Here is an 11,810-nt window from a genome sequence, read left to right on the forward strand (position 1 = left end):
CCATCAGAGCATTTCTAACAGCATTGGGGGGCAAGGGGGAACCTGAAAAGTCACTATTTAAAGTTGATGACAGAATGGGAAAACATAACCTGTTGATAGAACTGTCAATGAGTGTATTTGGGGGCAATTTGGACTACTAAAACTTCTGATGATTTAGCCATCTTCTAGTAATTTATGCTGAGTATAAAAAGTAAAATGGACAAACATGTTTGCTATAATAATAATTAAATGGCCTAACTATCTTTCAGAAAGCCTAACTCATGCTCTGTCAACATAATGGAACACAATACAGCCAGAATAAAAAAGTAAGTACCTAAAACTGGTTGTTAGTGATGCCCAGCTGTCATCACAGCTGCACTGGAGGCTAAGGCAAGAGGTTCACCTCAGCACAAGACTTGGAGATCAGCCTAGACAATATAGCAAGACCTTGTCTCAAAAAGAAACCAAGCAAGCCAGATGTGGTGGTACGTGCCTGTAATCCCAGCTACTAGGTGTGTGGAGGCAGGAAGATCTGATGTTCAAAGCCAGCCCAGGCAAAGGTAGCAGGGACATCCTGCTCCCTCCAAAAAAAAAAAGGGGGGGGAGAAGAAGAGGGTAGCTCAAATGGTCAAAGCCCTGGTTTCAATCCCCAAGCCTGCACACACAAAAAGGTCAGCGGTACTTTTACGTGCTGATGTGAAAGATGTCCGTGAAATGTTAAATGAAAAGCACTTTGTGGTACCATCTGTGAAGCATGATGCCTTTATTGTGCTAAATGATTCTGTGTATGAACGCTTATGTATACATAGCACAGCCTGGAAGGGTACACAAAAGCGTTAACAGCAGTTACCCCCTCAGAATGGGACTGAAGTTCTAGGTTTGTTTTAGCCATATGCAAATTATTTTGATTCTGAATTTATCACTTATGTACTGAACACTTACTGAGTCCCAGAGAGGGTTCTAGATTCTCAAAATGTAGTAGTAATTCAGTTTTAAAATAAAACTTAAATTCATGTGGGAAAAACGTGAACATACAAACAAAAGAAAACCATAAATCATGTTTAAAAGTATGAAAAATACAGCAGAGAGATGAGACTGGATTTCCCCAGTAGCTGCAATTTTAAATAAACCTTACTGGGAATGGCATTTCGGTAAGGAAATGAGGAAAACGGGAAAGCCTGAAGAATATTTGGGCACAGCTAACAGTAAGTGCAGAGGTCCTGGGGCCCAGAGCAGAGTGAACACAGGAGTGCTGGGTCAGAAGAAGGGAAAAAGGTGCACATGTCTTAGCTGGTATTGAAGGCCATGGTGGACTTTGACTCGGTGATGGAGAGTTGACTTTAGTCTCAACAGTAACAGGCTGGATTCCATGTTAGAAATGAATGGAAAAACGGGCAGAGGCTGGAAACCCAGGAGACACAGCAACATGTAGGCAGGAGGTGAAATGGTTAATGACTTAGCCAGAGGAGCCATTAATCAGGTGGCATTTACTTAGCCAAAGAGAAGCTATTAATCAGGTGCCATTTTAGCTTTCAAGCTGAAGGAGATTTTTGGTCAGGGCAGTCGCCAGCTAGCTAATAAAGACTCTCCCTTAAAGTCTTTCTTGGGTGGTTGTGCCTCATTTTACCTTATAACAGAGGGAGACCCCAGCGAGATCCTTTTAAAGACCCCAAGATGCTGATAGTCTTGATCTCTTGGGACGCCACGGAGCCGGACAGGGTGGAGGCCCTATGGGGCGGCCGCTGAGAGATGTTCCCCAGCCCCAGGACATACCTCCTCACCCTCATGGGCGACAAGTGGAGCCGGGAGACATCAATCCTCACAGAGGAGAGTCAGCTGGTCAGGAAACCCTCCAGAGGTGAGGGGGATTCAGGGGAAGGCTGGACACAGCATTACTTCCAAATCCTGGGCGGTGGCGAGACGTCGAGGAGGACAATTGGAACTACAACATGGGACAGTCTTCGTCTGCCTCCAGCCCCTTGCAATGCATGCTAACTTTTCTTCATTCCATCAAAAGGCTTCAGACCTGGGGCCTCTGTGATGCCTGAGTTAAGAAAACTCTGTGGATTAGATTGGCCTTCATTTGATGTGGGGTGGCCTGCTGAGGGGACCTTTGACTTGCCTACAGCCTACCAGGTGGAATGGGTCGTCATGGGACGGCCCGGCCACCCCGACTAGATTCCCTACATTCTGAGCTGGAACGAAGTCTCATCTGAAAAGCCTTCCTGGCCACAAAGGTGCATAAAAAGAAGCACAGGCTACTCAAAGGGTCTCCTTTCCGATCAGGCCCCCAAATCGTCATCATCTGGACGTCTGGAAGGTAAAAATGCTGTCCTACAGGATGCCTTGCCGGCCGACGATTTTCTTTCACCGCCCCCTTACCCTCCCAACTCACAGGACTCAAGCCAAGTCTTGAGTCGGCCACACACCAGGAGTGGGTCTTCATATCAGCCCCCGGAGCCAGGACCCTCGGCAGCAGGCCCCTCATCTGGTCCCTCAGCCCCTATTCCCCCATTAGGACAAACTCCCAGAGATGGGGCCCCTTTCATGATTTATGTGCCCTTTTCAACCACCAATCTCTATAACTGGAAACAACAAAATCCGTCTTTTTCTGACAAGCCCCAGGGTAATCTCTCTTCTTGAGACTGTGTCTTTCACTCACCAGCCTACCTGGGATGATTGCCAGCAGCTAGCACAGACTTTCTTCACAGCTGAAGAGTGAGACCACATCCAGTGGGAAGCCAGAAAAAATGTCCTGGGCTGGGATGGGACTCCAATCAGGAATCAGGACCTTCTGGGGACTGTTTTTCCCTTAGTTCATCGTAACTGGGATCCGAATTCTTATGCAAGTAAGGAGGCTCTCACCAACTATCGTCCGCTCCTTCTGGGAGTCTGGGCTGCAGCCCGGAAACCCACCAATTTGTCTAAGGTGAGTGAGGTTATACAAGGCTCAGACAAGTCCCCTGCAGCATTCCTGGAGTGCCTCCTGGAGGCATATAGGACACACACTCCTATAAACCCAGAGGCGACAGAGAATAGAAGGACAATAAATATTGCTTTTGTTTCTCAGTGGGCCCCGGACATTAGGAAGAAGTTACAAACACAGGAGGGATTTGAAGGGAAGTTATTGTCAGAATTAGTAGAAATAGCACAATGTGTCTATAATAACAGAGACACGCCAGAAGATAGGCCAAAAGGCTTTCAAAGCTGATGACGGCAGCTCTGCAAGCCCCCTCTTCCAGGTCCTCAAGAAGTTCTGGGCCTCCTCCCAAGCAGCAACTTACAAAAATTCCTAGAGCCCCGCTCAAAAAGGACCAATGTGCTTATTGTAAAGAAAAGGGACACTGGAAAAATGAATGCCCTAAAAGAGGAGGGAACCAAAAGGTCCTCCAACTGGAGTGATGGGGCCAGGGCTCCCTGCCACCGCCGCCCCCACCCCCCTCACCAAGAGCTCATGGTTACCCTTCAACTTGGAGGCAAATCAAATTCTTATGTGATACTTGTGTGGCCTATTCAGTTATTAAAAAACCAGAGGGCCCCTTATCCAAAGGAAAATTGTCTATTCAAGGGGCCACAGGAACTCAGCAAGACTACCACTGGTCAAAAGGCCGAATTACTAACCTAGGAGGAGGGACTGTAACCCATTCTTTTCTGGTGATTCCTGACTGTCCCCACCCCTTGCTGGGCCGAGACCTCCTACACAAGTTACAAGCCACCATCTCCTTCCAGGAAGAAGGAACTTATCTGGACACCCAAGGTCAACCCCCTATCAAATTATTATTGACCTGTCCCGTAAGTGAAGAGTGTCTTCTGTCTATGACAGAACAAAACCCTTCAGCGACCCCCTACCTGTCTGAACTCAGAGAAAGGATTCCCCATGTGTGGGCAGAATCTAACCCACCGGGGCCAGCTAATCATCACGCCCCAATAGTGGTCCAACTCACGTCACAGGCGATGCCTATACAAGTCAAGAAGTACCCTATTAACATGGAGGCAAAAAGAGGCTGAGGGAAATGGGAATTGTGGTTCCATGTCCTCCCCATGGAACACACCTCTCCTACCTGTCTAAAAGCTGGGCACTAATGACTATCGTCCTGTCCAAGATCTAAGAGAAATAAGAGAGTAGAAACAATCCATCCTACAGTCCCCAAACCTTACGCTCTCCTCAGCCTCTTACCTCCTAGCCACCAAGTGCACACTGTCTTGGACCTGAAGGATGCCTTCTTCAGTCTCCCGCTAGCAGAGGTGAGTCAACCCATTTTTGCCTTTGAATGGACTGATCTGGAGGAGGGACTTTCTGGCCAATTAACCTGGACGAGACTGCCACAAGGGGTTAAAAACTCCCCTACCCTGTTTGATGAAGCCCTCAGCCAGGATCTTATAGCGTTCAAAGCAGGACACCCAGGGGTAGATGATCTCTTATCGGTGGCTGAAACCAAGACTGACTGTAGGGAGGCCACCGAGGACCTACTTAAAGAGACAAGGGTACGTGTCTCAGCTAAAAAGGCCCAATTGTGTACCCCCACGGCTACTTACTTGGGCTATGATCTGACCCGGGAAAACGGACTCTCAGCAAGGGGCATATTGAGGCTAGCCTCAAAATTCTGCCACCAAGAACTAAAATACAAGTGTGGGAATTTTTGGGAGCCATTGGATACTGCAGGCTTTGGATTCCTGGCTTCTCAGAGATAGCTAAGCCCTTATACGCAAGCACCTGCGGGGGAAATGCCCCCCTAGAGTGGACTGAGACAGAACAAGCTTTTGAAAAGCTAAAACGGGCACTGGTGTCAGCACCAGCGCTTGCCTTGCCAGATATCCAGAAACCCTTCTACTTATATGTGGCTGAAGTAAGGGGCATAGCGAAGGGGGCACTTGCTCAGACCTTAGGGCCATGGAAAAGACCAGTTGCAAACCTCGCAAAGAGACTGGACCCGGTCGCAGCGGGATGATCAATATGCCTGAGAGCCACCACCGCAATGGCCATACTGGGAAAAGAGGTGATAAACTGACTCCGGGACAAGAGCTCCCCCTAGTGGCTCCCCACACAGTGGACGCCCTTTTAAAAGCCACGCCAGTTTCAAACTCTGCTGATAGATCAAAACAGAGTAGAGTTTTTAAAGACTGCTGCTCTTAACCCCGCTACTCTTCTTCTGGATGACGACCCCGAGGAACCCACTCACGACTGCCTAGAAACCCTTGAAAACACCCGGAGCCTTCGACCGGACCTGACTGATGTTCCCTGGGATGAGCCAGACGAGGTACTGTTCACTGACGGCTCCAGTTTTGTGACCAATGGAATACGGTATGCAGGGGCAGCAGTTGTCACCCTGGACCGAACCATCTGGGCCCAGGCACTCGGACATGGAACCTCAGCCCAAAAGGCTGACTAATCGCACTGACCCAAGGTCTAAAGTATGGGAAAGATAAAGTTATTAATGTCTATACAGACAGCCGGTATGCATTAGCAACGGCCCATGTACACGGAGCCCTATACAGGGAGAGGGGCTTCCTTACTTCTGAAGGTGAAAATAATAAAAATGCCCAGGAAATTCTAGCCCTCTTGGAGGCCCTCGGCTTCCTAAAAAGGTGGCCATTATTCACTGCCGTGGTCATCAAAAGGGGGACCACCCTGAGGCAAGGGGAAACCAAGCAGCCGATCAAAGAACAGTTGCCATAAAGCCAGGGGGGCCTCTAGAGATCTTACTGACACACCCTCCAGCTCTGTCATCAGGACCAAATTACACAGAACAGGACCTAAAATTAGGGGGGCCCTCCAACTAAAAACAAGCCCCTCTGGATGGAAAATGTTGCCAGATGGAAGAATATTTCTGCCCCAGTCTCTGGGACTCACCCTCATAAAGGACCTTCATGACACCACTCACGATCCACAAAATTAACCAAACTTTTAAGAAAATGGTTCTTTATCCAGAACTTAGAGCTCCTGGCCCGAGATTTCACTGCAAGATGCAATGTATGCCAACAGGTTAACCAAAAGGACCACCCTTGGTTGAGCCAGGAATGAAAATGCAAGGTTCCTTCCCTGGAGAACAATGGGAGATCCTTCACCGAAATCAAGCCTGGCTTGCATGGGTATAAGTGTTTGCTGGTGATGGTCAATACGTTCTCTGGATGGACTGAGGCTTTCTCCACAAAAACCGAGACAGCTCAGATTACCGTAAAGAAACTCCTACAAGAGGTAGTTCCCCGATTTGGCCTCCCCTTGATACTGGGATCTGACAATGGCCCAGCTTTCACAGCTAAAATATCTAAATTAATAGCCAAAGCACTACAGATCAAATGGAAATTACACTGTGCTTATGGGCCCCAGAGTTCAGGACAGGTAGAGAGGATGAACCGGACTCTAAAAGAGCTGCTTACTAAGCTCTCCTTGGAGACAGGCGATGGCTGGGTGAACCTCCTTCCTGCAGCCCTTTTAAGGGTTAAATGTACCCCTTACACACAGGGTTTCAATCCATTTGAGATCCTCTGTGGGCGACCACCTCCCATAATCCCCAGATTGGGGGAGGAAGCCCTAATAAAAATCTCTAATCATGATCTTCTCCAGTCTCTCCAGACTCTTCAACAGACTTTCAAACAAATTCACTCAGCTGTCTGGCAAGCCCAAGCGACACCTGACGGCCCGCTTGGGACTCCTTACAAGCCGGGAGACCTAGTGTGGGTAAAAAGACACCACCCTGACAGCCTCAAGCCCTGCTGGCAAGGTCCCTATACTGGGATCCTGTCCACTCCCACAGCCATCAAGGTAGCTGGAAAACGCCCATGGATTCATCATACTCAGCTCAAGAGGGCCTTCACAGAAAACTCTGACCAGTGTCAGACAGTCGTCAGACCTGAGGCTAATCAGGACCCCCTCAAGATGACTTAAACGTGTTCCTAATTAATTGTCCTTTTCTGTTGCTCAAAGATGTTATTCCTGTACCTGTTTTTAATGAGCCTGCCCTTAGAATTACTTGTTGCTTCTAACCCTCATGCACACCTCAACCCTCACCAGCCCTGAAATGTCACATGGGAACTTCGAGACTCCATCACAGGACAAGTAATACAAAGGCTCATCACCTCAGGCCAGCCCACCTTTTCCATAGATACATGTGATCTCTTTGGAAAAAGCTGGAATTTACACATGTACAGAGGAAAGAGGGGAGATCGATATGGATGTGGTCACTACAATTTAGAAGAAGGGCTGCAGACTAGACAGTGTTATGTTTGTGCAGCCAATACCCCTGGCTGCCAGGGCTCAGGCCAACACCACTGTGCCAGTTGGAGCTGTGTAACTGAAGCCCCCTGGACACATAATGACCCCTTTATCTCCACCACAGATTCTCGCAGAGACACCCCCAGCAAAACATGTGGAAGGGGAACTTGTAACCCTCTAAAAAGAACCTAAAAGTCCTGGCAACCCTGGTCAAAGTCCATGTGGGAAACGGGAAGGGCATGGGGCTTTCGCTTATACATGGCTGGTACAGATCCAGGGACAGAGTTCACCATCCAGCGAATGGAGAGAATGAGGGAAGAGGTCCCTATGGGCCCAAATGCCTACAACCCCTATCAGATTCCTCCTGGTCCACTTGCCCCTGGAGGCCCCCAAAATAAGAAAAACCACAGTTCCCCCTGCCCAAACTCCTCCCACATCGAGACTTACTCAGAGAGGCCTCTTCAGGACTACAGATGCAGTTTTTAGGGCTTTCAATGTTACTCACCCTAATCTAACACAAGATTGTTGGCTTTACTATGTAGGTCTTGGGGTAGATGCCACCTTGGGCTTTGAAAAACAGGATGTTCAGAATCGGACCCAAACTGAAATCACCGAAAATAAATCTGTCTGCCTATGGGGATTTAACCCCAACTCACCTTGGGGACCTCCAAGGACGAGGTCTCTGTATGAGGACTCCAGGCTACAATCTTAAACTATCCCCTTATCAAAATTCCTGCGCCCAAGAAGTCAACCTCTCGGATCTGGGCAATGCCCTCTCCTTCCTAGTGCCCCCTCCTGGCACTTGGTTTGCCGACACTATGGGAATAACTCCTTGCATTAATTCTCATGCCTGTACAGGACAAAATCATGAGGAGCTCTGTGTATTAAGTCATATCACTCCCCAGGTTTACCTATATGAAGGGGAAGCAGGAAGACAACACCTACAAATTCCCCCACCTTTTTCTAATCACAGAGCTAGGCGAACAGCCCCTATCCTGGTACCAGTCCTGATGGGACTAGGCCGGGACTATAGCCGGATCGGCTGCCATAGGAGCTTCTGCATTGATAACTGGAGATATAAACTTCAAAACCCTAAGTAAACAGATTGATCAAGATCTTCACGAGTTAGAACAATCTATCACCAATTCAGAAAGTTCATTAGATTCCCTAGCTGAAATGGTGTTACAAAACCACAGAGGTCTAGACCTCTTATTTTTAAAACAAGGAGGATTATGTGTGGCTCTGGGAGAAAACTGTTTTTATACAAATCATTCAGGGGTAATTAAAAACAGCATGACTTTGGTTAAAAAAAAAAAAAGGACAGAGAACTTTGTAAATCGTCAGGAAACTGGTATCAAAATCTATTCTCTTGGTCCCCCAGCTAACTACTCCAGTAACAGCAATCTCAGGACCTCTAATTCTACTCATCTTGGGACTGACAGTGGGGCCCTGAATTCTCAATGCCTTACTTAAATTTATCCACCAGTGCATTTCTTCCGTAAAACTGATGGCCTTGAGAACTAGATATGATCCTATCCAGTCATAAGAGTCTATGATTTGACTCTGTAACTAACAGCAGTGGGGAATGAAATGGTTAATGATTTAGCCAGAGGGGAGCCATTAATCAGGTGCCATTTTAGCTTTCAAGCTGAAGGAGGTTCATGAAAGGGTCTGGTTCCCATAAAAAACTAGGAAAACAGAAGGAACCAAACCAGGATATGGTTAAAGGATTGTGTTGTGTTCACTCAGGCTTATCGCTAACAGCCATTGTCTCGCTTCTATTCCTGGGCTAGCTTGCTTCGCAAAGATTGCCAAACAGGATGTGGTTTTTGCCTTTATAAATCCTGCTAGAAGTTAGAGAGGGGCTGCTCTGAGACCCAATGACCTGTTGGTCAGGGCAGTTGCCAGCTAGCTAATAAAGACTCTCCCTTAAAGTCCTTCTTGGGTGGTTGTGCCTCATTTTACCTCATAACAGACGGAGGTGAATGCACCATGCACTAGGACGGTAGCAGCAGAGGTGCAGCAAAGCCGATTCCAGATTTATTCTGAATATAAAAGATTTGCTGTCAGCCTGGATATGGACTGCATAACAGTGAGCATCAGTGGTGTTTCCAACATTCAACCTTGGATCCAACTCCTTACCAAGGAAGGTAGGAAGGTGGAATTTTGGGAAAAGGCAGATTTGGAATAGGGGAATTACAAGCTATGCTTTGCACCTGCATATGGGGCATCTGGAAGCTGTCCACAGACGGCTGCCCATTAGCCTAGAGTTTGGGGAAGGTGTGTGTGTGTGTGAGTGTGTGTGTGTCTGGGTGTGCGTGTGCTTGTGTGCCCCTTAGCTGGTAGTGATCAGCATGCAGGTGATCTTTGAAGCTGGAGATTTGAGTGAGACCACCTAGTCCACCACACAGGTCCCAGATCGAGGCCAGAGGCTTGTAACAAGTCAAAGATAAGATGGAGCCAGCAAAGATGTTTAAAAGGTAAGAGTTTAGACAGCTAAGAAGAAAATTAGGACAATGCAGCGTTCTGGCAGCCTAAGGAAATGGTTTCAATGGAAAGGGAAAATCAACAGTGTCAGATAAGACAACATGAAACCAGGGAATTAACCACAAAGTTTAGCAGTGGCCATTGGTGATCTCTACAAGAGAAGTCCCAGTGGGATAGCGGAAGTGAACCCAATTGGAGCAGGGCTGGAAGAGATGAGGGAGAAATGTGTTAACGTTGAGTACAGATGACTCTCTAAAGGCATTTCTGAAAAGGAAAGTGAATCAGAGCAGTTGAAGGACAAAAATGCAGTTGCTTTTTACTGGAAGAAATCACAGCAGTGAACAGTCATAGGAATGACTGCCCCAAGAAGAAACAGCTCTGCGGCAGAAGGGCAGAAGTGCTGGGCAGCACACTTGTACAGGGAGAGCGCAGGCAACCAATCCACTGAAGCAGTGAGGGTGTCGGTGCCCCCAGGTCTCACAGCTGGGCTGAGGCACACGCACAACCTAACAGCTTGGTCGCATGGCACCACAACCACGACTTGAGGGAGCTCAGTTAACCGGTAGGTCAGTGGGTGGGTGCGATGTTGTGGCATCACTGTCACAACTTCCCAACTTCTCAGTGAAATAGGATCAAAGTCATTAGTTGACTGAGGAGGAGCTGGCATTTGGAGGAAAAAGAGAAGCATGAAATAGTTCCTAGAAAGAGCACTAAGAACAGAGTATTACTTTTGAAAGTGAGACATAACTTAGGATAAATTGCGCAGACTTTGCTAAGTTTTGACACTTGTATATGTGTTAGTCAACCTTTGTCACTGTGACAAAATACCTGACATAACTGAAAGGAGGAAAGATTTATTTTGGCTGTTTCAGAGGTATCCATTACTGCCAACTCCATTGTTTTGGGACCCAAGGTGAGGCAGAACATTGTGGCAAGAAGTGTGTGGCTGAGCAAAACTGCTCACCTCAGCAGAGAGGAGGGACAGGGAAGACAGGGAGAGGAAGCGGGGAAGATGGGAAGAGAAGAGAAGAGAGTGAGTAGGGGAAGTTGCCAGAGACAAGGTATCCCCTTCAAGTCATGGTTCCCAGTCCCCATCTCCTAATAGCCCATTCCCAAATCATTTTCTAAGGCATTTTACTCCTGCTAGTGTTCTGCTCCATTCTGTTCTTTTCCTCCAAGTTCTTGAAGGCAGACATCATACATCATTCAACTGTCATACTAACTACAGTTCAAAAAACAAGACAGACACAACCCACATGGGCAGGAACATCACCTCAGCCCCTTTTTTGATATATTGGTTCCTGAGTACTGTGTTTGCAATGCGTGGCTGCAAACTGGAGGGGGAACAGGGAGACTAACAGCCAGTTTCTGAGCATTGCCATACAATTCCCTTGAATCACAGATCAAATATGCCTATGGTTCAAATAGCATTGACCCCACCACCACTGCATTTTAAAAATACATAAAAGGTGCACTTGATTGGGGAAGGGAATGAGGGATTTTTGAAAACAATTTAAACATAGAAACAAAGAAAAATGAGAGGGGGAGAAACCCCATACAACTCTTTCCTTTCTCTCCGGGTCATATGGTCAATATGTAAAATGGCTTTTGGTTTTGCTCAACTCAAAGTCTCTACCCAAAGGAGACAACCCTGTGGAAGCCTCAACATTTTGCTCTTGCAGTGAAGGTGTGGGATGTAAGCAGTATCTTGCCTGTGGCACAGAAGAGGCTTTATACTCCTTTCAGTGAGCAAGGTCTACAATTCAGGTGGGGGTGGGGTAAGAAGAGGAGTGTTCTCTGCAGCGCTACTCTCATGTTTAAAATAGGGGCTATATTACATGCAACTTGAGTTCATTATTTTTCTTACATAATTCTATTAAGTATCTGGATGGTTTACATATGCTAATATTGCATATTTCTGTAATTTTACTGTTTTTATTTTTGAGATGGGGTCTCCCTTATGTTGCCTAGGTTGGCCACAAACTTCTGAACTCATGTGATCCTCCTACCTGGGTCTCTCCAGTAGATGGAACTATAGGCATGTATCACAGCACCTGCTTCACATTTCTTTAAAACAATCTTGGAACAAAGCAAAAACAAGCAATATCCCCTTCCCCCAAAAAAACTAGGC

This window comes from Castor canadensis, chromosome 6, assembly GCF_047511655.1.
Source record: "Castor canadensis chromosome 6, mCasCan1.hap1v2, whole genome shotgun sequence".
NCBI classification, from domain to species: Eukaryota; Metazoa; Chordata; class Mammalia; order Rodentia; family Castoridae; genus Castor; species Castor canadensis.